Source organism: Tiliqua scincoides, chromosome 3 (assembly GCF_035046505.1).
Source record: "Tiliqua scincoides isolate rTilSci1 chromosome 3, rTilSci1.hap2, whole genome shotgun sequence".
NCBI classification, from domain to species: domain Eukaryota; kingdom Metazoa; phylum Chordata; class Lepidosauria; order Squamata; family Scincidae; genus Tiliqua; species Tiliqua scincoides.
In genome coordinates this window covers 82,591,717-82,618,871 of record NC_089823.1, presented here as the reverse complement: position 1 = coordinate 82,618,871, position 27,155 = coordinate 82,591,717, and the positions used below count along the sequence as shown (strand labels likewise).

At 43.3% G+C, this 27,155-nt stretch overlaps 1 long non-coding RNA gene and 1 pseudogene across 1 annotated transcript; one reads left to right on the top strand and one right to left on the bottom strand.

Moving 5' to 3' along the window:
• The first annotated feature begins 579 nt into the window (after positions 1 to 579).
• On the top strand, positions 580 to 22,588 carry LOC136645999 (uncharacterized). Its single transcript, XR_010794187.1, has 2 exons — positions 580 to 674; positions 22,017 to 22,588. It is a non-coding gene; the product is annotated as an uncharacterized lncRNA (long non-coding RNA).
• Positions 2,293 to 2,409, bottom strand: LOC136647192 (5S ribosomal RNA; annotated as a pseudogene).
• Positions 22,589 to 27,155: the final 4,567 nt, after the last annotated feature.

The following is a 27,155-nucleotide window of genomic DNA, read 5'->3' as shown; positions in this document are numbered from 1 at the left end:
TGTCTACATATCTGTCTCTGGTTTCTATGATTCCTTCTTGCTTATGTGAAAGTCAACCCATGACTAGCTTTGATGTAACATCTACTAATTTCCCACTGAAGTGATAGGCAGCAATTTCATGCCTTAGAATCCCATTCCCTGGAGCCTGACTTTTGCTGAGGTTTGACAAATGCAATAGTCATCTCTTATTTAGTGAATCTCTAGGCCAAACTATTGTGTGTGAGGTGTATGCTTATTCACGCATGCACTTCCTTGTATAGTTCCAATATACAGAATCATAGTCAGGCTCACAGACTTACCCTGTTTTTATGCAGGAGTGTCAGAGAGCTTCCTACCCATGCTATGGCTTGACCACATCAATCAGAGCCTCACCCTTTGCACAGCTCATGACAGAAATAAGTTGATTGGGGATGGAAAACATTTATATTCTGAAGTGTGCAAAATTTTCTCTGAACTGAAGCTGACACCTTCAAGAGCCAGAACACTCCATGGAATTTCTGGCTGTTGGCTATCAGATCTTCCCGGTTGATTTGCATACAAAACTAATTCCTGACTGTTGCTCCTAATGCAGGCCAAACTGGCAAGAAGTGGAAGCTGTTTCCAACCAGAAAATCATTCAGAGAGCAGACGGCATATCCAAGGTTTAAGATTCGACAAATCATTTTTGGATTGAGGTAATCTATTTTTCCATGAGAAAGGGACATATTAATGGTTATGGTCATGGCAAAATGTCAAGCATAGCTTGCCTTCTATAAATATTTATAACTGGTGCAGAAATGTGAACTTACATAATCCAAACCAGGCAGCATTTTATAGTGCCAAGAGAAGTCCTAAAAGTTTTGCAGTATAGAATTATGCACGCTTAACCCCATTAAAACCAATAGGCCAGTTTACTGGATGAGACACATAAAAGGAATTTAAACTGAAAATAAACTAAAGGAATGCTATTAAGAGGCATCAAATTGTTACCAAAATTCTAGTAGCAATATGAAAGAAAGGGGGGAAAGTGGTTTCAGTGCTTCTGTCTTATAAATATTACATTTTGATACACTTGCCACGGAAATTATTCTATACATAGTTATTATGCTAAATGCATACATGGCCATTAGCACTTCTGCAAAGTGAAGGCATGAAATGGGTTATGTCAGAATGCCAGATGCAAGGGAGGGCACCAGGATGAGGTCTCTTGTTATCTGGTGTGCTTCCTGGGGCATTTGGTGGGCCGCTGTGAGATAACAGGAAGCTGGACTAGATGGGCCTATGGCCTGATCCAGTGGGGCTGTTCTTATGTTCTTATGTTCATTGTAAAGGACAATTATTGTAAGTGCACATACTTTTTCAAAAACAGGGGATTATGTGAGGCTTACTTTGCTTGCCTTTCCTTACGCTGATTTTTAATTTACATTATAAGCTCAGGAAGAAGAGAAGAGACCAGTGCTTTTGTTTAAGCTATTCCATAAAGTAATGTATACAGTAATGGTATGATAATCATAAGACATTATTGTAATGAATAATATAAACACATTCAAGCACCTTACGCAAAGTTCCATTGCTGCCCACATAAAGGATGATGATGATGATGTATAGCACTTCACAAAAAACTGGACTCTATTGTGCAATGTCAGCACAGACACCAGGTGGCAGTGTTTCCATTCTTCTAATAGCAAATAGCAAGAGACACACAGAAAGGAAGGCACTTGCAATAACACATGCTGCAATGATCTCTCTTTGATAAGTAACGAGGTGAGGGACATCAGAATGCTTACAAGAAGCACCAGCAAAACTACAACAGAAAGTCCTGACACTGTGCTTGCTCATGGAAGTTCTATGTCCTAATTGTTTGCCAAAACCAGGAATGCTTTCTTTATGTGATTTCAAAGGCAGTAACAGACTTGCCCTCAAGGCACCCCTGGGCAAAGGTCCGAAAGGCCACCCCCCTCGCACCACACTGCCCTCCCATGCTACCAATAAAATGAAGCCTCACAAGACTCCGGCACCAACTGGGGAAGCTTTCTGAGGCTTGCCCGCTGTCTTAAACAGTACTTCTGGAAAACTGGAAGTACTACTTCTGATTGCATCTGCCCCATTTGCCCAGTGCTAGGTCTACAGCTATTCAAAAGAGGATTTCTTTCGGGTACATTTTGAAGACAAATTGTTCAGATATTACCTTTTGATGTTCCACTGACCTGGGCAGTTTTCTGATCTTTCCATTTGCTAGAAAGCTCCATTCAGTGCCAGTCAGAATAATATTTTGGTGGTTGGCAACCTTCAGTCTCGAAAGACTATGGTATAAGCCTACAGCACCCAGTATTCCCAGGCGGTCTCCCATCCAAGTACTAAACAGGCCTCACCCTGCTTAGCTTCCAAGATCAGACGAGATTGGGCATGTGCAGGGAAACAGTTGCAGGGAAAAATAATACTTCAGTTCTGAACCACCCCATGTGATGAAGATTGTGTGTGCTCACAGCACATGCATACCTGGCCCTGAACCTAGCATTCAGTTGTGTTTCCTTAATGGCACGGGAAAGACATTTGTCCAAATATTCTCTCTGCATGTTTGACCATTTCTGTACAATGCATACATGAAGGTAGATAACATTGTGGAGCATCAACCCCATACAGTATCTTCCACTAACACCACTGTGGCTACTGCTGACTACCTTCAAATGGCTGCTATAGGAGTATATAGGCCTCCAGGTGCTCCCTTCTTTCGGAATCCAGAGAGCAGGAGCAGGAGTCATGGGTTGTCAGCTTGTGTACCACTAGGAAAGGGGGTGACATTTGAAGTGCTACCTCCACCACTGGGAGAATTGGCCTGGCCCTGCCTCTAAAACTGGTCCAAGCTTAACTAATGGCAGTGAAACCTGAGGTCAATATGAACAACCTTTATGGGACGAAAGCATTCAATACAAGACTGAATCAATACACAACAATTAGTTGAGCTGGTTAACAACTTATCAGTGGCACTTAATCCAACGGAAGGGGCAATTGGAACCAATATTCCCCTAAGGGTGTGTATGCCTATGCACTGCGAGGACACCTTTGCTTGCTGCGCAGCAACTCCTTGGCATTTCTAGATGCATGGTGATGATGTCACACTTGATCACTGGACTTCTGGGAATGCCAAGTGGAAGCTCAGCTTTGGTGGACTTTGAACTGTGGTGCCATATGGCTATGCAGATTAAAGGGTACAGTGATTGGAACTAGATTTGACATGCAGTGTAATCTTTACTAGCTAAAATGCATTCCTAATTCTATTCAGTTGACATTAGAAGTGAAAAGTTAACAGCTATTAACTGATATGCTAGAAAAGCTTTTGGGAATGACATGACATCCAATCTTTGGCAACCAAGATTGCCTCCACATCTAGAGAGATTTCTCCATTATAGAACTTTTCTTCCACTCAATAAAATCCACTTTTACTTTTCACAAGCAGAAACTCATTCACTCTGCGCCAAATCTCAGGACTTAGATACAAGTCTCTACAGATTAGAACTGGAACAGGACAGATCAAACCTTTCTCTTTCAACTCATATTAAGCAACCAACAAATTTTGCTCCCTTGCTTTGAAGGATTAGGTTTGTAAGTGGCAAAAGTATTGTCTGGATTTATCTCACTGTTCACTATAGCAGTTAAGCATATTCTTACTTGGGGATAACTTTTTGAAATGTCTTTCCAAAATAACTTCAGATAAATGCAGGAAGACCTGAAGTACATTAAAGTCTGGTTCTACTCCATTAGGCCTTTTCCTTTAAATATGTGAATGCTGCCTTCTCCCAAAGGCATTAAAGACAACTTAGTAAAAATGTCATTAAAACATCAAACCGAGACAGAAAATAAAATAAACAACATGCCATAATCAAAAATCTGTCTGAGAGCAGAGGTGTTCTGATGCAGATTTGCAGAGCCCATGGCAAACGGAACTTCTGTCACTTAAAAAAAACACAACAAAATAAGGGCCCAATCCTATCCAACTTTATAGCTCCAGTGTAGCCACAATGCAGCTCCTTGGTAAGGAAGCACATGTTCCCATACCTTAAGGAGGCCTCAGTGACTGCCCTTCCACCACAGGATGCAGCTCACACCCTACAGGCACAACTGCACCAGCATTGGAAAATTGGATAGGATTGGGCCCTGAAAGGGCAGCCAATTTGAGAGGCAGATGGTCACTCTGAATACCCCTTTAAAAAAAGAAGCGCCACTGGCATCTGTTGCTTAAAAGGGAGGGGAAGGGTGACAGGGCCATGGATGGCAACCCAGCCACCGTAGGTATGCTGCTTGGGGGCACTTGTTCCCCTTGACCCACCTTGATATGCCAGTGGTATACAAGCTTCAGATAGTGACAGTGATTAGGGTGTAGTGACAGGATGCAAAGCTAAGGCCTCTGTCGCTATAGCCACTGGGATGGACAGTAACCCAAGGAGGCTGTCCTGTGGAGAGGAGAAGGAAACAGATGCTGTCTAACCCTCCCCCACACGAGTGCTGGGACCACAGAAAAAATCTGCCAATGAGGTCTACAGGATCCTTCCCAGGTCAATGGAGGAGGACAACTCTGAGACCAGCAAAGTTCTGTGTGCGAAAAGAGAGGAGCCCCTCCTCTTACCTAGACCCAGAAGCCTCACATAGCAAGTACATTGTTGCTCAATAATAATATAATATTAAATTATTCAGGAACCAAGACTATGGACCAAACCAGACACACACAGTGAAGCCAAAACCAAACACAACAATAGATGAAATTAAACCACACAAATTAATAATTACACAAAGCTGAAGTGGTTGTGACCAATCTATTTCACTCAAAGACTCTCCTTAATGACACCAACCTATGGTTAACATTGGCAGCCCGATCCTAACCCATGCAGGAACAGGCAGGCCAGCTGGCCTGACCCATATCCAGTGCAGAGCTGGGGCTGGCTGCCATGCAACTGGGAGTAAGGGGACTTAATTCCCCTTACTCTGTATCATGCGGCAGCTGCCCCAATGGGACTACTTGGATCTGTGCCACCAAAATCGGTGTAAGCCTGTTGTAAGGCTGGGCTTGCTGGGAGGGGGGTTAGAACCTGGCCTAAGTGACAGGGTCCTGGTATTGCTCCACCTCCTGGGCTAGTTCACTCACTGGACCACCCAACCTCTCTCTGCCCTGGGATGTCCCCGTTCGGCCCCCCCCCATCCTTCCCAAACTCTGTGACGGCATAGGGAGATCACAAACCCACCTCTTCCTATGGGCATGGAGGTTGAATCTGGCGTCTGTCGGCCAGCATGGGTCCTTGAGCTGGCCCAGCTGACTCACAAGTCGCATGTAGACATGCTTAAGGCACATTTGCGATAGTACTGGGGGGGGCGGTGCAAAGGATTTGCACCAGTCCAGGGAGCACTCAGGATTGTGCTCTTAATGTTGTTTGGGTCTTGGTCAGTTTTATACAAGTGTAAAATTGCTGATTGGTTCATTGCCCCTGGTGCAGGCTCAAGCTATTAATATTAGTGAGGGCAGCCAGTGGTGCGGCTTGCTTGATGCTGAATGAAACATTCCCTACTTCTACCACCATCTCCATTTCTAGAAGAGACAGAAATTCTCCCCCACAGTTTACCCACAACCTCCACCAGTGGTTTCAACTCAGAACCATTTCACTAGTACTGTGCACTAAGAACCTGGCTTTCTGGCCATAGTACTACTTTCTGCCTGCTGTAGTTCAAGCTCTAGTTTCAGGTGCTGAATCCAAAAGCCAGCTCCCGGCTAAAGCATCCCAGAGTCATCAGCAACTAAACTCAGGAATCCAGCACTGGGAATCCTCACAGCTTTGACATGCTCACTGTTGGTTTGGCCCAAGCTTCCCAGGGCTTCCAGTAAACACTAGTTGTATACCTCGGTGATTAGCTCTGTATAGCTCTGTATGACTTTGTTCTTTGACATCAAGCACATTCCACTGACAACAATTCTGCCAAGGTACTCATCAAGTTTGAATTCTTTTGGACAATTCTTTTTAAAATTGAAGTATGTAAATGTAAGAAGCTTTGAAATGCCAAAATACTGTTCTTGCCTTTTGTCTTTCCCTTCACCCACGCACCACCATAAATCTATATATCTATATAATCTTCATGTGCAAGATCACCTTAATTTACAAGTAAATGAGATGTAATTACATCTGTTCCATTTGTTCTTCTGAAATAATTGTAGGAAAACATTTTAACCTTGCTTTTTTTGCTTCACCAAATACTCTAAATTAACAGCTGCTTATCTTTGCTTTTTAAGTCAGTGGGCATCTCATTAACTTTATTGCTCCTTGCTGAATTCTTCCATAATTGTTATCTTCTATATTTCTAGTACTGAGATATGAAAATTGGAATGCTTTACTGCTGAATATCATTTCACCAGAGGAACTGCAAAAAAAAATTGTCCTTTTGAGACGGCAATCTTATCAACACTTCCGTGGGAGTAAACCCCATTGAACAGAATGGGACTTACTTCAGAGTAGAGATGCTTAGAACTATGCTGTTAGTGTCCTATTAAACAGTGTATTCACTTCTCATGTAGCTTAAAAGCATATGTTCTTGGATGTCAAAGATGACAACATTCTGGTGAGATTGTCTTCTGAGGCAGTGGTTCTGACAGTTTATTTGATTAAAGTACAAATGGGAAGATTAGCAAATAATTTACAGAAGAAGAATTTGGCAGATATGACTGGATATATGTGACAGGGACGTGTGGTGTGGGTGTGGCAGGTGAGGCAGAACCACCCCATTGTATTCCATGGAAAAGCTCTGCAGTTGCCCTGCCCGCTAACACCTGAGGAGACTCTCCTTACACCTCTGGTGTCTTTGCTGGGGGGTATGAGTGTAAATAGAATGCTAGATGAAGGGAGATGGCAGCAAGATGCAAGTATCTTGTCTTGTGTGTGCTCCCTGAGGCATCTGGTGGGCCACTGTGAGATACAGGAAGCTGGACTAGATGGGCCCTGGGCCTGAACCAGCAGGGCTCTTCTTATGTTCTTATGAGATCCTCCTCAGGTGTAAGCAGGTGGGGCAGCTACAGTGCTTTTCCACAGACAATGACGGGGCAGTTCTTCCTCACCTGCCACCTGATATGTGGATGATAGGAAGAAAAACAAGAAAACCACTTAAAAGAAAGAGTGAAAGTAATCAGTTTAAGAAATGATAGGAAAAGAGCAACAAAATTGGAAAAGAGTGACAAAATCAGGATGGGAATTATGAATGTAGACTGCCTTTTAATGTCCTGAAAGTCCAAGAGGGAATCCAAGGAAATCAAATCACTGCCTTGCCAGGTGGCATATCCATCACCTGGTGCCATATCCAGTTTTGCCAGTAGATTGCCAAAGAGTTCCGAGCTTGTAAAAGCCCGAGTATATGACAAGGGCATCTTGCAGTGGCTATCTTTCTCTTCCAGCTTGCTTCATAATTCATCCAAAAACAAGTCTTTTATAATTAGCAATAGCAGCCCACATCAATCAGCTGGATCATGTTTTCTCTATCGAGTTCAAATCCCCCACTTCTTATTTAGAACCTTTGTCCATGAATGCGTGAAATACTATTTTTCAAACAGTCTTTCCATATTCTTTATCCCATCTCAAAGCCACCTGTTTTGTTTTGTGTTACTCTAAATAACTCCTGTCATATTGTTGGATAAATATTGCAACTAGAATATTGTATTGGCAACCTTCAGTCTCGAAAGACTATGGTATCGCGCTCTGAAAGGTGGTTCTGGCACAGCGTCTAGTGTGGCTGAAAAGGCCAATCCGGGAGTGACAATCCCTTCCACACCGGGAGCAAGTGCAGTCTGTCCCTGGTCTGTCTCCCTGGCTATGGGCCTTCCTTCTTTGCCTCTTAGCCTCAGACTGTTGGCAAAGTGTCTCTTCAAACTGGGAAAGGCCATGCTGCACAGCCTGCCTCCAAGCGGGCCGCTCAGAGGCCAGGGTTTCCCACTTGTTGAGGTCCATCCCTAAGGCCTTCAGATCCCTCTTGCAGATGTCCTTGTATCGCAGCTGTGGTCTACCTGTAGGGCGCTTTCCTTGCACGAGTTCTCCATAGAGGAGATCCTTTGGGATCCGGCCATCATCCATTCTCACGACATGACCAAGCCAACGCAGGCGTCTCTGTTTCAGCAGTGAATACATGCTAGGGATTCCAGCACGTTCCAGGACTGTGTTGTTTGGAACTTTGTCCTGCAGGTGATACCGAGGATGCGTCGGAGGCAGCGCATGTGGAAAGCGCTCAGTTTCCTCTCCTGTTGTGAGCGAAGAGTCCATGACTCGCTGCAGTACAGAAGTGTACTCAGGACGCAAGCTCTGTAGACCTGGATCTTGGTATGTTCCGTCAGCTTCTTGTTGGACCAAACTCTCTTTGTGAGTCTGGAAAACATGGTAGCTGCTTTACCGATGCGCTTGTTTAGCTCGGTATCGAGAGAATGAGTGTCGGAGATCGTTGAGCCAAGGTACACAAAGTCATGGACAACCTCCAGTTCATGCTCAGAGATTGTAATGCAGGGAGGTGAGTCCACATCCTGAACCATGACCTGTGTTTTCTTCAGGCTGATTGTCAGTCCAAAATCTTGGCAGGCCTTGCTAAAACGATCCATGAGCTGCTGGAGATCTTTGGCAGAGTGGGTAGTGACAGCTGCATCGTCGGCAAAGAGGAAATCACGCAGACATTTCAGCTGGACTAGAATAAAAATAGTGAATATTGGTGGTTTGAAACGGATTGTGTAGCATACTGGCAGGAGCATGGGGTACATTTTACCTGAATGTTTCCAAAATTAAATCAGCAATTTTAGAGTTGGAAAACAGTTATTGATGAGATTAGTGATCAGATTGCAATTAGTGATCTAACTGTAGCTGGATCTACCCTCTTCCTGCAGCTTCCCTTCCCCATTCCTTGAAATCCTTCCCCAACCTTTCTGCTGTCATCCCTGCCCTGATGGATCCAGGGAGGTCCACCAATGGATGGGTAGCACTGCCTCCTCTTGCAGCACCTCTCTCAAAATGGCCACCAGTGGAGTGCAGCAGCTCTGTCAGCAGCCGTTTTACAACAGCAGAACTCTGTTCTACTGTCATAAATGGCTGTGCACAACACCCTGATCCCGGATAGGACTGAGCTGTTAATTTATAATTATCATTTGTTTCTTTCTTGTGGAGCAGAGGGCCTTTCCATAACAAAGTTTAAGAACTCTTGGCCTACAAATAAATGTTAAGAACACAAGAAATCAAAAGCCCATCTGGGTCAGCATCCAGCAACTGCGACAGCCAGATGCTTCTGGAAAGTCCATCAGCAAGGCATGAAAGTAATGGCCCTCTTGTGCTGTAACACCCTGCAGGAACTGACATTCAGAGGCACAGTTTCTGAACACAGAATTCAATCTAATTAATAGGGCTACCCTCTATTGTTAAAAGAACAAGAAAATATAGTGATGCCTGCTGGCTTAGATGCCGTTAAATCTAAGCCAGTAGGTTAAATTTAGCAGCATCTAAGCCAGTCGGCATCACATTCTGTGGCAACTATTTCCATATTTAAGGCTGCAATCCTAGCCACACTTACCTGGGAATAAGCTCCATTTACTATAATCGGGCCTACTTCTGAGTAGTCACACATAGGTTTTGGCTCTAGGTGTATGATAAAAGAATGTTCTTTCGACCTATCATACATGAATTTCACTGGGTGGCCCAGACTTCTAATATGATATAAAAAAAGAAAGACATTCGGTTTTCTGCATCTCATCCAGCTCTATGATACTCTGTTTGAAATGGGACAACCAGAACCATACACAGTAGTGCAGGTGCAGCCATATGGCATTATGCTGCTGGTGGTTTTATTATATGTAGTAAAACATAGTCTTGAAAGCACAAAATAACACAGCAATAATATTGTAGATGTCAAGAAGCCATAATCAGATCAGAATAGAGATAATTGTAGCTTAATATCAGTGAGTGGAAAGTATGTGAAAGACTGGATGGGGACAGAATCGTTAAAAGAAACTGATTATCATCTCATCAGAGTTGATAGTATAACAAATTAGAGTAATATATTTTTAAAACTTTTATATAATATAATCAGCAAAAGGACAAGTTAATTAACCTGGAATGAACGAGAGAGACACAATAAAAGAGAAACCTGTAAATGTTGAAAATAATTTCTTCTTCTTACACCACATGACCCATAAAGGGAGGGCCAAAGAGCAATGCAAAGCCCAGAAACTGAGTTATCTAATAGAAAATCTGGCACCTCTCTCCTCCAAACACCCACTACATCAGGGGTGCTCAAACTTTCAACTTTAGGGATACTGGACCTTTAACAAGTGTATAGAACAGAGAATTTCAGCAGGTGCAGCTTGTCGGATGACAAGTTGCACCTGCTGCAATTCTCGCTTCTATACACTTGCTAAAGGTCCAGCATCCCTAAAGTTGAAAGTTTGAGCACCCCTGCACTACATAGTATGTTCCTCCATTATTGAGTTAATTTTTGGTAAACATGCTGAGTCACACTTCATTAGTTTGCAGATTTTCTGCGAACTGTTGATACAGAATGTAGCCGCCCTGGGGAACTGGACTGAGCCGGTGATGGGAAGGTCAAGGGAGCAGGGCCTCTGAGAGGAATTTTATCAGGGGGTACAAAGTTTCTTTGGGGCCCCTTTGCAGAGGGGGAGGGATGAAACAGAATGGGAGAGGGTGGTGACAGGCGACAGAATGGGGGCAGAGAGGGTTAAAACAGGGTGGGGGAGGGTTGAGACAGCTGGAAAAGTCTTTGGGGCCCAGGTCTACCCACCCTTGTGGCATCAGCAGTGAGATACAGTAATACAGAAAAGCAAACACACTCGTAAATCTGTCTAAAATCTTTTAAATATAGAAAATCATGCAGAAAATGAGCATCATCATATTCAGGCTCACCCTAAAATGGAAAGTGTCCTGATTGCACCAAAACATACTTCTGCAGCAGCTGTAGCCCCACAGCTGTGTCCCTGAGCTCCTATAGACTCCTCCACGGTAAGCAGATCCACAAGCCAAAGAGCTACTGTAGCAGGTCAGTTTACTACCAGATCTGACACTGTGTTAAGGAGTGTCATGTATGTATTCCTCTGCCCATCATATATGGCTTGCCATAACTGCAGCTGCATGCTCTTGGTAGTGTCCCCAGCATCCCATGCGGGCAACAAGTCTGAGTAGATAGGAAAATGTAAGATCGCAGGAAATTTCTGGGCCCCTCCTTTGGCTCCTGGGCCCCCTTTTTGACCCTGGGCCTGGGTTCAAATTACCCCCTTTACCCCTCTCCTAGGCCCTGCAAGGGAGGATCGGCTCAGGGAGCAGGGTAGGAAGGGGATGAAGACAGTTTGGGGTGGATCTCAGTGGCACTCATGCACACTTGGATACTACCCACTTTTCTCAGCCCGACATGCCCCTGAGGTCCTTAGATGCCAGCTAAACAGAGTGTTTATGGAGACCCATTGGTGGCCAGGCAGCTTATAGAAAGTAAATGTAAAAAGTTAATATTTTTACTTATGTCAAATGTAGTGCTTGCTCTTTTGGGGCCACTGGATCATGTAGGTTGGTGGGAGATAGGATAAGGGCATGAGACTGCCAAACGAGAAGGTACAGACTGGTGAAGAGAGTAGAACTGTAGTTATCATGGTGACTGATTATCTTGTGAATATCTGCATGCCATTTTCCAGTTCTAATAGCAGAAATAATTGGATTAGGCTCTTATTCTGAACATTCCAGAGTAGGAGTGGGGCTGGTGCTATACGTTATGGCCTGTGGTTGATTGAATAGAAATCCATCCTTAATTTTCTGGATGTGGAATGAATTACAATTTATAGAGATAGGAAAATTCATTCTAAGTGCTCACTACTTCAGTTTTCCAGATTGCCATGACAAATGAAGCAATTATTATATGTCAAGTATGCAAACAGTTATTCATCAACATTTCAGCTTATTAATTCTAACATTTGCAATTCCGTATAACATATTTATCACATTTTATTGCTTGTTGATGACAATCAAGCACATTTCCCTCAATTATCTTTGCAAAGCAGCATTAGTGGGGGGGGGGGGAAGACCAGTGGAAAAAAGTCTGTCACCATCTTGAAAGCTATCAGAATACTTCTGTTTCATACAAAGACTTGACTTTAATTCCGAGAAACACCTTTAGTGGTCTAATTTACACATCGATACTCATTAACCTAGCTTGGCATTTTTTCTGAAGCCTTGGTGAGAAAGCTTATAATAAATACCGAACCATTCTGAACTGAGCTGAAGGGCATTTGCAATCACTAGTAACTATATTGTATAAATAAATGCACCTTATTTTTTAAAGACAATATCCTGCCCTTCCTAGGAGATAAGGGCAACAGACATGGTTCACCTGATCTTGTTTTAGCCTCATGAAGACCCTGTGAGGTATGTTAGGCTAAGAAGTAGTGATTGGCCCAAGGTCAACCAGTGAGCTTCTTCGGTGAATGTATCTCGTCTTCCTGAATGTTCTACATTTTCTAGTAGTTTATCTCTTCATAGTATAACAAGGTGTAACAGCCCATTGTAAGGCCCAGCAATCAACTTCCCTGCCTGTCAGCCATCTCCTGTGTGTCTTCCAGCCCCTGGGAACTATCTATTTTCCTACTAAGCTGTTCCCTTGAGAAGCATGAGAAGCTGAACTCAAATCAAGGACCTCAGCAGCTGCACCTGCCCAGTGTTGTGAGAATGGAGCGTTAAGATGCATGTCTACTCCAAAGCTCTGGGCTTTGTTTACTCTTCATGTGTATTAACATAGCTGCACCAGATTGATAACCCTTCTCCCATTATGATGGAATCATGTCTTGCTGTACCACCTCAGCCAATTATCTGCTGCACCTGTTTGATGAAATGTCTTTTAATGATGAGAACTTGGGTAATAGTCATACATATATCACTTTCCTGTCAACAGGGGCGGATTCAGTATTTGTGTTTGGGGGGAGGGGCATGAGCACTACCTTAACTGAAATGACTTTTAACTACAACAAGAAAAAATAATAATGAGTTAAACTAAATTTGGAATTGAAATGTATATTAAATAAATAAATAAATAAAATCCCAAACAATAATAATATTTAACAATTAATATAATCTTTATGAGCCCTGCCCCTTCCAGCTGCATGACTTGGACTGCATGGGCCCAGAAAGTCTCCAGAGCCCAGCTCAACCAGGCTGGTAGACCTGGGCTCCAGGTGGAAGTAGTGCTTTGCAGAGCCAGCACTCTGGAACCGAGACCTACAATCTAGGTAGACATGGGCTCCCACCTGAAATGCCAGGCCTAGATCTTCCTGCATGGTCAGCCTGGGCTCCAAATGGAAGTTGTACTTCACAGGGCCAGGACTCTGGAGCCTAAATCTATCTGCTGAGTAGACCTGGGCTCCCATTTCGACTGTCTTCTGGAGCCACCTCTTCCAGGCAGGTAAGACCTGGGCTCCTGGCCGTGCCTGGACTACGCACACATAGGGCTCTGGGGCCTGGGCCTACCCATACTGGGGAGTGATAAGGTCACTAGACCTCAAGCTAGCCAGTGCGTCAGCTGGGCACAATCTCACCACTGACTTCTCTTGGCTGTTCCCCTGGCGCCCAACTTCACTCCCCATTTCAGAGGGTGCCCTTTCTCACTGCTACGACAGTTTGGGGGACCACACACACATGGCCCCACCTTGGATCCACCCATAGCTGTTAGTTATTCTATTTCTTGCTAAATTGAAACCAATTTCCCAATAAATCAGCTAGAGTAAACAGTTACTTCAGTAACTACTTCATACTTATATACTTCAGTATACTTATATAACCCTTATATAATCTAGCAATTAATTTAGCTCGCTCCCCAGATTTGGCTTTAAACACCAGCATGCCACTGCGTTGCTCTGCAAGCCCACCTGAAACACTGTAAATTTTACTTGTTCTGTATGCTTTTGTCTTAGAAGAAATAAAGTTTCTTTTTGCATCCTGATGCTGGACTGAGTATATTTCTTCCTCTGAATCCAAAAAAGAACTCCCAGCCTGTGGTTAGCGCCACTGGCTGGAACACAAGCTGACATGATGTCAGGGTCTCGTTTTACATTTGACTTAGCACAACTCTGCCGTATAAAAGAAGTTGAATTGAAATAACAGTGTAGATCACAGGTGACCAGTCGTTTACAAAGCAGGTGCTAACTTACTGTGGTGTTCATGTGAGAACAGCCATTTTTTCACATTCATGTGTCAGGCAACTCTGTTTATAGGCACTGCTGTATCTAAAAACACCACAAGAGGAACCCAGGAAAGAATTCATTGACAATCCAGAAACAATTTAGGAACTGGCTTGACATAATAGCGCCATCTGGTGCTGAATGATATGATACTAAAACCATATAGAAACTGATGTTGTAATTTTTAGGGCTTTTATTTGACCTATCTGATACTGTGTAAAATATATATTTAACACATTAAGCCCAAAACAGAGGGCTATGCTCTACCGAGGGCCAGAATATGTGTACCCAGGTATAGTGTACCTGTTAAAAAACAGTGTGCCTGGCTACATGTTTCCATGTAAATGACTGTACCTGGTTTAGTCTAATATATATCAACAATCCATATAACTGTATGTGGCACTGACCAACAATGATTGTACCCAGGTACACAGATGTACCCAGGGACAGTTTTAATATGTGAATAGGGTCTCCTGCTGGTACAAAAAGCCCTATAAATAGCAGTCTAACCTTTAGGAATCATTGTCTAATAAAACCAAAGATGCAATGTAACAGTCAGTTGGCAGCAACTGAATTCTTCACAATATGGATATCTGAATGTTAGATGTATACAATATCTGCAGTGAAAATTCACATAATTCCCCTATATTTTGCTTATTTTTCACTTATTTTGAACCTTCCTAATGCCCCCAAGTTTTTGCAATGATTCAGCATTGAGGGGGCTGCTGAGTCATGCAGATGTCATAGCCATTGTTCCTTTGTTGATGATCATCTTCTTCCTCAACTGACCAGTAGCAAAAACATCCTGCCTTTGAGGTTGTTCATTGAACCATAAAGTACACCCGATGCCCAGGAGTAGGAAATTCAAGCAGCTCAGGTGACCCCAAGTATCTAACATCACTCGTAAAGCCTGGTTAACACTCACAGATTATAAAAAACAGGGTCAAGCACCCTGCCCCCTTTTCATAGTTACACAGACCCAGTGTCAGGAATATCTGATATTTCACAGAGGCTCACCTGCCATCATTCTAAAGAGAATACCAAGAACATGGAACACCTCAAGTAAATAGGACAGAGAAAGTTTTATAGAGAAATCATGTCAGATTTTGTTTACTTTGGCAAGGAAGTTAAAATATAAGTGGCAAGCTTTATCCATCCCTTCTCAAGGTAGCCATCTGCTTGAATCCCTTTGAGAGGGGGCAGCAAACTATCTTGTCCCAGTTCATTCCTAATTTAACCAGTTGAAAAACTGAAGCAGATAACAGGAAGGCCTGTGCTAGCCGCCAACGTCTAGGCTCTATACCCATCTTGCCTTACAATAGCCAGATCTCATATGCTTTTAAACAAAATTGGGATGTCCTTCTTGATACATACTTCCTGTGCTGTGTTTTTAAGATGCTAAGATGAGAACTACCAGAAATGGTTTTGAAGAATGAGAAAAGTTTGCATCAATTAAACCCTTTCTCAACCTCTTTTTTTAAAACTCAACTTCACAATGTGTTTCACTCCTGTAGATCACGTCAGCAAGCAAGCATATTTTGCACTCTGGATGATAATTGACAAGATCATAGCTGTAGCAGTATAAATAATGTTGTATCTCTTGGACAGTTTTCAATGAAGATTACATAAATGCTACTGCCAAATGCTTCTCCCTTCAAAAGCAGAATACAATACAGTATTTGCATCTTCTCAGCAATGAGTTGTACAAAGATGAGTCGCAGAAGTGAATGATAATAGCTGTCAGTTAAAGGTAGGCTCCTTTAGCCAAGAGATGATATTGCATCATATTGTATACTTCAATATCAAATAGTTTCTACAGTCTCCATTTCTCCTTTATTTAATAGTGCCTCTTCTTGCACTAGATGGCACTGTAATGCACTGTATTAGATATCAAGGGGGGTGAGCAAGGCAACTACTAGACAAAATGAAAATCCCTAATCTGTAGAGAATTTGTATGACAGGAGCACACAAAAAGCCATCTTTGCAAATGTTCCTGTTTTAATTGTGTCTCAAAGAGATATGGGATGGTTCGTTTCCAGTCAGCAAATTTAGGTCCATCTACATTTTATATTTATCATGTAGAAGCTATTTGAAACAGCCCTGATGTTGAAAGAGCCCCCATGTAATGGCTTTGCCTATGGCTGGAATAATACATGCTGGTCTCCACATGATGGTAGAGGAAGGGGCAGGAAGGGGCAGGCTGGGCCCAGCTAGTGGTGAGGAAGACTGCCTCAAGCAGCAGACAGGCTCAGGTGGTATCCTACAACATAAGAACATAAGAACAGCCCCACTGGATCAGGCCATAGGCCCATCTAGTCCAGCTTCCTGTATCTCACAGCAGCCCACCAAATGCCCCAGGGAGCACACCAGATAAAAAGAGACCTCCTCCTGGTGCCCTCCCTTGCATCTGGCATTCTGACATAGCCCATTTCTAAAATCAGGAAGTTGCACATACACATCATGGCTTGTACCCCGTAATGGATTTTCCCTCCAGAAACTTGTCCAATCCCCTTTTAAAGGCATCCAGGCCAGATGCCGTCACCACATCCTGTGGCAAGGAGTTCCACAGACCAACCACACGCTGAGTAAAGAAATATTTTCTTTTATCTGCCCTAACTCTCCTAACACTCAATTTTAGTGGATGTCACCTGGTTCTGGTGTTATGTGAGAGTGTAAAGAGCATCTCTCTATCCACTTTATCCTTCCCATGCATAATTTTGTATGTCTCAATCATGTCCCCCCTCAGGCATCTCTATTCTAGGTTGAAGAGGCCCAAACGAGGAAATGAGGAAATCTGAAATGAGGAAATGAGGAAATGAGAAATGAGCCTTTCCTCATAAGGAAGGTGCCCTAGCCCAGCAATCATCTTAGTTGCCCTCTTTTGCACCTTTTCCATTTCCACTATATCCTTTTTGAGGTGTGGCTACCAGAACTAGATGCAATACTCCAGGTGAGGCCTTACCATCGATTTGTACAACGGCATTATAATATTAGCTGTTTTGTTCTCAGTATCTTTTCTAATGATCCCAAGCATAGAATTGGCCTTCTTCACTGCCGCCGCACATTGGGTCGACACTTTCATCGACCTGTCCACCACCACCCCAAGATCTCTCTCCTGATCTGTCACAGACAGCTCAGAACCCATCAGCCTATATGTAAAGTTTTGATTTTTTGCCCCAATGTGCATGACTTTACACTTACTTACATTGAAACTTACAAACACCACCTACCTCCATAGAAAATTACCGACCTGATTGGAACCCTTGTCTGTACCCTCTGGCCAGCTGCTTTATGGTTTGAAAAACAGCAGCAGAGTGGGATGGAACCACAAAGTCAGGAGAAACATTGTCCCACTTCCACCTCTCCCGGCTTCCTTGTTGCATCCTGGTCCACTGTGCTATTTCAGAACAGCATAGCAGAGTCAAGAGGAGGAAACTGCTGTATCAGGGAAGTGCCATATCAGGGAAGGAAAGGGGCAGCAATGCGGCAGCAAATCAGGAAAAGGGCTACTCTCACCACTACCACTATCTTTGTAATCACTGCTGCTATCATCTTCCTCTTCTATTCTGTGAGCCAAGAGGAGAATGAGAAAAGATCCTCCACAAATGAGGGGACACGGTACAAGGGTAGATAAATTGGACCCAGGAGGGTATGGGATCAGTGGCAGCGGAACATGCCTATCTTATCCCCCTTCCCAGACCAGATCCACTCAGACTTGCGCTGGCAATTTAGCGGGCACAGGTCTGGGAAGACCCATTGCCGCAGCTGGGGTTTTCCCGGGGCATAGAGACAAATATTCCCTTACTTTGGGGAGACCTCCAGATTGCAAAATTCCCCCACAGGATACAGCACAAGTTGTGCTGGCCCTACTGCATCAATGGGAGAATTTCAATAGGATTGGCGCACCTTGCCTTCACCAACACACAATTTGCCCAATCTGGGCATAATTTGCGAGATGAAGGTTTGATTCCTTCCCACCATTTATCCATTATACAGATGTACTATAGAACAGTCATTGTTTTCTGGAGGAAACAAGGAATATTGCTAACAGCTGGATGAAATTTAAGAGGAGCTTGGAGGTGACAGTTATGGAAATATAGTATGTGCAGCTCTGTGTAATGAATTGACCAGTGTTGAACACATACAGATAAACATAATAGTACTATGAAAATGTTTTCCACAAGCAGGCTTTTGCTTTTCCTTTCTTGAGCTAACGATTTGTTATTTGCTGATCAGTGCAAGATGAGTAAGATTTCATTTTATAAGGCTTGGGAATAGACCACATACACGACATCGGGATTTAGATCAGAACAATACTTTTCATTCATAGCTTACTATACTGCTTTCCTAAAAATGTACTCAGAGTGATTTATGAAAATTTAAAATCCAGTAATATCTATTGTGCTACATCAATAACTATATTAATATCAAAGCAGAGAAATATCTTTATTAGGACCATTTAAGCTACCAGGCAGTAGTGCTCATTCTTTTGAGACATTTTGGTTGGTCTTAATATACGCATGAACAGATCTTGGCACTGCAATTATTTTCCTAATGGATCTACACAACTACCTATAATTTATGTATATTAATATCAGTTCACACACAAAGTATGCAACAACAAATCTTGAGCAGCCCAATCCAATCTGGGGCTGAGAGTGGCGGTTCTTGAGATCTGCTACCATAAGTCCCAGTCCGGCGTTGCAAAAGGCATGCCACTGCTGTGCATTCAAAGAGCAGGATGAGGGTTTAAAGATGACAACTGCTTTGAGTCAGTGCTAATGTGTCTCTCAATGTGTATGAAAAGATGGTTGACGCCATTGAGAATATGAGTCACACATGTCTTTTCTCTTTTTCCCCTCAACAACAAACGGTATGCTTTCGGTCCTGTCATTTTCCTTTGCTCTCTTTTCTCTGGAAGCACAAAAGTGAAGGCTATGAGTTCACTGTGGGCACAATCTTATCATGCACTGTCAAACTCCATGGATTTTAAGGAATAAATCACCCACAGAAAACCATCAGATTGGAAAGTGCTTTGCTTTGGCAAGATGATATCTGCTGTGCATGTTCATTTCCTTTATCTCTCCCCCCCCCCCCATTATTCTTGTCAGGAAACCCAATCCTATCCTCATCAGTGCCCCGGCAATGGTGCCAAAATGGCTACCGCTGCATCCAACAACACCGGCGGTCTCCTTGAGGGAAGTGGACTTTCATCCCCATCTCCATCTGGGGAAAGCCCCAAGCCGTGCAATGGGGCTTCTCAAGTCTGCACCAGCTATTTTGCTGGCACAGACTTGAGAACCTCCATGTTTGGCATTATGGCCCAACACAGAGGATTGGATCCGGCAGAGCAAGGATCTGTCGGTCCCACCCCCTCCTGCCCTGGTTCCTCCCCCACTCTTCCCCCATCCTGTAACACTTTTCTCCACCCAAGACCTTCACTGCCACCTGGAGCTCTTACCATGCTCTGGGTGGTGTCTGTCTGGAACTGGGCCTAGCATCAACAGTCCCTACATGGAGGGTGCACCAGCACTGGCCCATGATAGGATTGGGCCCTGTGATCCTTGTTAATATTTTTTACACTTTCGCTGCTGTTAGTGCTTTGTATTGTTTTAAGGTCCTTTGTATTTGATTCTTCTTATTGCAGCTTTTGTTGCACCATATTATTGATACCCTGCTCTTTTTTTTAATATTTATATATTGTTTTAATATTGCCTACTGCTCCTTGATTGGTTGTTTTATGGGTAATTTTATTGTTCTATTATGTACATTTTATATTAGCTCCCATGAGCATTCATGCCAGTGGGGGAAAGGTGGGATAAAAAAGTTATAAATAAACAAACTTGATATGTCCATTTCACGCTCAACACATCATAACCAATGTTGGTATCAACAGTGGGCCCTTGGTGTCTGCAGGAATCCGTTTCAGGAACCCCTCATGGATACCAGTCTTAGATTCAAGTTTATTAGGTTGATCAGCACATAAGCCAAACACCTATTTATCTAAAATCTTAAAACTAGAGTTTAAAACCACATAGAAGCAGAATTTGGCTACATCCACAACAAACTCTTTGCAAGGACTACTTAACAATAATTTCAATCTTAAAGAGTCTGAAAACATAGCAAATTTATGTTATCATGGATACCAAAATCTGGATAATTAAACTGCTGGGGGGGAGGGGAGCAACTTCCTGTAGATACTGGCAGTGCCTTTCAGAAGCCTTCAGGAGGTCTTCTGAGGTGTGGGGTGGGGGTCCTGAAGCAACCTCCCTGCTCCTCAGAAGACTTCCTGGATGCAAATGGAAGGCATTTCTTGTCACGTTTGGAAGGTCTCCTGAGGCCATTCAGCATGGGCTTGGGATCCACACTGCGTGAATTTGCAAGTGCTGAACAGCGAATAAGGAAGGCCCACTGTACATTGGTCCATGCTAGTTATGTGATGTGCTGGCACAGACTAGACCTGACTTTCAACGTGCTGTCACAATTAATTCAAATATGGGTTGACAGCGGCATGCTGAAAGTTGAAGCTGGGCTGAACGGACACCAGCACGGGCAAACTTTTTCCTATGACCACCAGGCTATGAAATAACCATGTGACTAGCTTTAACATGCACTGAATTCAGCAGGAATTCAGGTAATATTAGAGCTACGAATTGGCTCACAATAACTGGGTGTAGAAACCTCTTTTGTTGACTTCAAATAAGTAAAAAAAAGATCAAATATGGGTTCAGAAGAGCTTAGACATGCATGAAAGGGATGTGAACTGAATGCAGTATTAATCAGAATGATGATCAAAATTCACACCCTGATGTATTCATATTTCTGTGGCAATAACCCTAATTTTAGAACAGACAATAGGGGGTTATTTTTGAGAATTAGGTCCAATTCCTAATGTATCAGTTAAGATCCGGATATTGACTGCTGGAATTGAAAAGGTGTATGGTTTCATTTTGTGCATAAGAATAGCATGTTGTTAATTGTGCTTTGAATAGGTGCTTTTCTTTGACCTAAAAAAAGAGTCCCTGTGCTGCTTTGGTCCTTGAAATACATCCTGAAGGAACTGACTTCTCTGTACTTGGGTCATATTTATGGATTTGGAACTGATTAACAGCAAGTCAGCAAAACTAAATGTAGCAACAAAGCTGCTCCAGGATTCTCATTTTGCAGCCATGTACAAATAATGTTGCTTACTGTGCTGGCTAGCTGGTGGGATAGTGGTAAGAAATAATCTCATTTCTACAGACACATTCTTTGCAGAGCTCTAAAGCAGATCAGGGATTGGACACCTGTTTTATTTCCTGAACAACTTGGCTCTTGTGATTTCGAAACTAAAATCCATTGGATTTTGTTACTCAAAGCCTCAGTGCTGAAGGGTACATCCAATTTGGCAGTTAGTCACATAGTTTAATACTCATATTCATTCAGCAATAGGCGTAAGTAGAACTGCTGGGTTCCATGTGAAAAAGTCTTGGTAGATCCTGGAATAAACTCATTAGGAGTCAGCAAACCTCCATGGAGGGTTACAATAGTCATTCAGGATCCTGCCATCCAGTTTGGGTTCCAAAAGTCCCTGAAGAGCCTCTGGACATGCACAATGCAATCTAGGGCAGCCTACTATGGTTGTCCTCATGCTATACGAGGAGGCCTTCAATGCGATCAACAGCACCACTGAAACAATGGGCATTGACTCTGTTGACATCATTAACATGGAAGGCTTCTATTCTTTCTAGGCAAGTTCTAGCATAGTCTAGGAATAACTTTTAGACTGAACTTCCAATTCACTAGGCTTTGTCTTCAATTTTCTTTCCAGACCATATCTAGAACTTTCCAGATGTTTCTGCCAGATGGACCTAAGCCTGGAGATCGCTCAGCTGCAACTGCCTTTGGAATTTCAGACTGGATTAGCCCTGGAGCAAAAATCAGCACCATCTCTGTCCAGGAGCTTGTGCTCTGGCAGTGGCACTCCTAGGGGGGAAGTGGGGCAAATGTCCCAGAGCACCATGCCTCAGGGGGCGGTGCCACCTTCCTTGCACCCTTCTGCCCCCTCCCCCATCAGGAGAACTTAGGAGAGCCAAGAGGCCACATACCACCACCCCTGATCCTCCAAAGGCTTTCTGAAGCCTCTGGAAGACTGAAAATCACTACTTCTGGTTTTCAGTCAAAAACCAGGAGTAACTGAGACTTCTAAAAGCGTACAGCCTTCCCCGCTCTCCAAAGGCCCCCAAACAGGGTGTGGATGGCACTTGGCAGGGGCAGAACCCTGAGTAACTGGCCCTGGGAGCACAGGGAGCAGGATTGCCAGTGTGCTCAGGGGTGGAGGACATGACATTATTATGAATGTATATATGTTTCACACCAATATGAAAAGCTTTTTCTGATTGATGTGGTCCAAAGTCTCATATCTGTCCATGCCGTCTTTCTTCCATTGTTCCAGAGCTTCCTCATTCATTATTGAAGTATTTTTATTTTCTAATCTCACACTCTGGCAACCTCACAATTGCTACTCAACTTTTTCCCTCAGCAAACTGCATCAACTATAATGGAGTAGATATGGGTGAACAGCTGAAGTTGTGCATTATTTTAAGACTAAAATAAATAATGAAGTCCACCACTGCAACAGGAAACAAAATGCTTGAAGGTACAGGAAATAGACTGACAGCCCAATCCTATCCAACTTTTCAGTGCCAATGTTTCATTACCTTGAGGAGGTCTCCAAGGCTGCCCAGCTACCATAGGCTGCAGCATGCACCCTGTTAGCATGACATGGCATGATTTCATACAGCAAGCTGAACTGCATTCATGGCACCTGCTGAGGGATGGGAGTGATGTCATTAAGTAGGAAGTGATGTCATTAAGTAGGTGATGACCAGAAAAAAACATCTTTTCTCAGTTAGAAACTCAGTTGCAAATGACAGAAGAGCAAATATACAAATCTTGATATTTTCAAGATATGAGACAGTCCTATTATTATTATTATTATTATTATTAACTATTTTTACCCCATCTTTCACCCCGAAGGGACTCAAGGTGGCTTACAAACAAGGTTAAAACAAATTAAAAAACATAATTTAAAAACAGATAAAAACATATCATAAAAACAGTAGTCAGATAAAAAAGTAGTCAGGTAAAAGAGCATAGAGCAGCAAATTAGAAAAGGATCAGGCCTGTAACCAGATGTTAAAAAAGATATTAAAAGATGTTAACAATATATTTAAAAGATATTAAAAAGGAAAGGAACTCAGAAGGCTTGTCTAAACAGAAGAGTCTTCAGGCCTCGCAGAAAAGTTTCAAAAGAGGGAGCAGTTCTTAAGTCAAGGGGAAGGGAATTTCATAATGTTGGTGCCACTACTGAGAAGGCCCTATTTCTTGCCAGTGCCCCCCGTACCTCCCTAGGCGGCGACACTTGTAAAAAGGCCTTCTCTGATGACCTAAGAGGACGAGCCCCAATTATCATGGGGATCACCTTTTCAGCAGCACCACTTTTGCCAAGGCATCACTCAGCAGCTGAGAGGTCCTCTGCAAAGTGACATCTTTGTAAAAGCATCACTACTGAAAGGAAGCTCTTGTGATAATTGGACTCTCCCAACAGCTCAGCAGTGTCTCCCTTTCTCATCTTGGTTCATGGATGGTTCAGAGGAGGATCAGGGTGGGGAGTAGGCCGAACCAGGGGGTGGTTCAAGGATGGGAAGGGGTGGATCCTCCTGTCCTTTCCTGGCCCAGACCCTTGAGGCTCCTTGGAATTATACTAGCAAAACAACTGGCATATGTCCATGAGACCCATTGGTAACTATGCAGTCACTAGGCAGTAAAAAATAATGACTTCTTATAGGCTGTCTGGTCACCTCCCACCATAGGATGCAGTGCATGCTCTGCTGGAACAGCTGCATGGTGTAGGATGGTGGGGGATAGGACTGAGCTGTGAATGACAGATTAATTTGAAAAAATATGTTAAGCACAGAGACAAATTCTATTTCAGTAGGAGTCTCTTCCACAGACTGTTTAGTAGTTTGCATTCTAAATAATTTGGAAGCGAGAGGGTTATAGCTTTGACAACATTCTAATAGCATTATGAATCCCATGGTTGCATAGAGCATCCACGGTATACTTATACCTGACTTTGTTCTGCCATAGAATGCAATCACTATTCAGTGGAATGTATTGTATTGGTATTGTATTGGCAACCTTCAGTCTCAAAAGACTAAACTGGTGAATAGTCCATGAAAGCTAATTTTAGCTTGTCAAGGAAAAGGAAGTGGTATGATAGATGTATCAAATGAAAGGAGCAGCCCCAAAGCTGAGTCATACCTCAATTGTATTGTTTGCATCCCATTTTCTCGGTGGTGCATTTGCAAATTGCACATCCATGTGTTCGGGTTTAGGGCCAAAACAGATGTGGCAGGGAAGATTCTGTAGTCAGACGGGCTGGCTTGTTAATCAGCTTTAAGGCAGACACCTGTGGTTGTGATTATATTCATTTTTACTCTTGAATCTTATTTTACCCCTGTTAAAAAGATACAAGTAAGATGTCTGTATGATGATTTCAACTAGTTGCAGGAGAATTATGCTGGGTGGAGTGGAGGGAATGCCTTCATCTCCTGCTTATGGGCAACCCAGAGGTGACTAGTGGGCCACTGTCAAAACAGGGTGTGATGTGTCTAGATTGGACTAGATGTGTCTTTGTCCTAATCCAGTTGGACTCTTCTTAGGCTCTTCTACCTGCATTTTTCTTCACCAAAAAAAAACTTCAGGAATAAGAAAAGAGTGTAGCTTGGATTGAGAAATCAGGGCAGTGGAAAGATTTAAGGGATCTTCCCTAGTGCTGGTGCTCTGATGAAAATTAGAGCACCCCCCCCCCTTCACTGGCTGTTTTAAAGTTGTTTGCTTTTGTTTTTAAGTTGGGATCTTCTTTGTCACATCTATTTTGACCCCTTCACCCTAATTGTTGAGAAGTTTCTAAAATCCAATATCTGAGGCCCGATATATGCCAATGCCCTCCTTTTAAACAGTGGTGTAGATTCACCATATCTTTATTTTACCAGAGACTGAGAACAAGTTTAAAGTCCACAGTCCCATGTGGTGGGGGCCCAAGTGCAACAGGAGAATAGATTATTCCATCACACAACACGTATCTTTGATCCTTTGAAACTTTAATATGCTGTGGCGGACTAACCTTAAAAATAACACTCTATGACTATCAATGTCCTGCCTAGGAACTGGCACAAGTTCCACTCCTGGGCAGTGGGCCATGTCCAGTGTTTGGTATTCAAAGTATGGATCCTGTCCAAGGGAATGCAATTGACTCTGGGCCTGTTGGATTACCTTACATAAGCATGTCCTTTGCCTACTGAAGGGATTTATTTTTGTTTTAATCTTCCATTGAGCAAACAAATGACCTTTGAAAGAATCAGGGCTACGTTTGACTTCTAAGGCATGCTGGAACTAAGCTGGGGGAATTTCTGGAATGGAGATCTAAATAGGTGATTGAAATAAATACAAAAGGAGTTCTCTCTTTCACTGGCTTCCTTTGCTAGTGCAGCAAGACATTCAATAGTGGAATACCAGTTTGCTGGTCATGCTGTTTTTGCTTCAGTGCCATTTCACACATTAGACAGATGCAAAACCCAAATTTGCCAGTAAGTGTACATTCAACAGGGAGCTTGTTTTCAGTCACAGCTCTCTGACAGAGTATGTGTCTACCTTCACACTTTGCATGTTTAGGGGTACTCAAATCATCTAAGAGCACAATCCAGAGCGCTCTTTGAGCCAGTGCAAGTTCCTTGCGCCAGCCCAGGACTGTCACAAACATGTCATAAGGTACATCTGCAACTACTTGGAAGTTTTGGGGGCTGGTGCAAGGACACACGGTGGCCCACAGAGGCCAAATCCAGTCCCCGTGCTACCAACACCAGGTAAGGTTGTACCGGTCAAGGCTGGCCAGTGTGGGGCATTGGGGAGGGTGGGGGAGAGGATAGAACAGGCATTTTGGGATGGGGGGACGGCTGGTCAGTGAACTGGGCCCATGAGGGTGGATGGGACTGGCCTCTGGCACTTAGGTCAGATCCTAACCCCCCTCCTAGCCCAGGGTTACACCAGTTTATCAGTGATTTTACTGGTGCACATCCAAGTAGCCCCATTGTGGTAGTTGCTGTGCGACACTGGGTAAGGAAAAATAAACCACCTTACTCCGAGTTGCATGGGATCCACCTCAGCTGGCCTGCCCATTCCAGCATAGAATAGGATTGGGCTTCCTGGCTTACAGCTAAAAGGCTAATATATAAAATGGTCCTTAGTTAATTAAGGACTTGTCCTAGAGTCACCCTTCTCTGAACTTCTGAGCTTTTTGCCTATGTTGTACCCTTCATGATTCCTGAAAAATATCTCCTACTTTCCAGTCTACCTAGAGCTCTGACCCACATGTACCCATGGGCTTTGACCAGCGTCTTTTCTTCTTAACTTATGTTTTGATCTTCTGCCCTCTGGGCGCCAGATTTACTAGTGCTAATATATCTGATATGATCTCTGTCCATGCATTTAAGAGTAGAGCTTCAGCTTTGGGTCCAGAATGTTCAGTTCATGTGGTAGCAAGAACTAGAGGTTACTTACTTCTGATCACCATTGTTAAAGACTATGGTACTTTATGTATTCCATAATCAAGTGTATTGTCAGTGAAATAAATCATATACTGTACAGTGGGCCCTTGGTATCTGCAGGGGATCTGTTCACCTTCAATCAGTACACCTGCAGATACTGATTTCTGCAGATAAATCTGCAGGAAGGGTCTCAAGGACCTCCTGGACACAACTGGAAAGGTCTTCTGGTCATGTGGAGGTGGTGTTCTGAGTTGCGGGAAGGCTATATGCAGCCTCCCCATGCCTCAGGAGGCCCTTCCAGTTTATGCTGAAAATCAGAAGCATCTTATGGAACCCTCCAGGAGGCCTTCTGATGCCCA